The sequence below is a fragment of the Nematolebias whitei genome, chromosome 11, assembly GCF_014905685.2.
Source record: "Nematolebias whitei isolate Nwh7 chromosome 11, NemWhi1, whole genome shotgun sequence".
Taxonomy (NCBI): Eukaryota; Metazoa; Chordata; class Actinopteri; order Cyprinodontiformes; family Rivulidae; genus Nematolebias; species Nematolebias whitei.
Genome location: NC_056508.1, coordinates 25961967 through 25962463, shown reverse-complemented (window position 1 = coordinate 25962463; position 497 = coordinate 25961967).

The following is a 497-nucleotide window of genomic DNA, read 5'->3' as shown; positions in this document are numbered from 1 at the left end:
GGGTCCCAGTTACATCCAACAATAAAATGTATAAGAAAAACAGTAATAACATCTAAGATATGAACTAAGAAAAACATCAACTAAATATACACTAAACACTCATAAAAACATTGAACATCAGCACAAACATGAACATGAGTCTGTGTGAGCAGATGTGCACGCATGAACACATCAACATTGAAACAGATCAGCAGCAACATGAAACAGATCAGCAGCAACATGAAACAGATCAGCAGCAACATGAAACAGATCAGCAGCAACATGATGTGTTTTTTCACAGTGATTATTCTAGTTAGAGATTCATGAGTGTAACAGCCTCAGGGTAGAAGCTGTTCCTCAGTCTAGTGGTTCTACACTTAATGCTCCTCAACCTCCTTCCTGAGGGGAGTGGGGCAAAAAGTGTGTGTGCTGGGTGAGCGAGGTCCTTCATGATGCAGGTAGCCCTCTTCCTGCATCTAGAGGTGTAGATGTCTGGATGGTGGGGAGGCTGACTATAT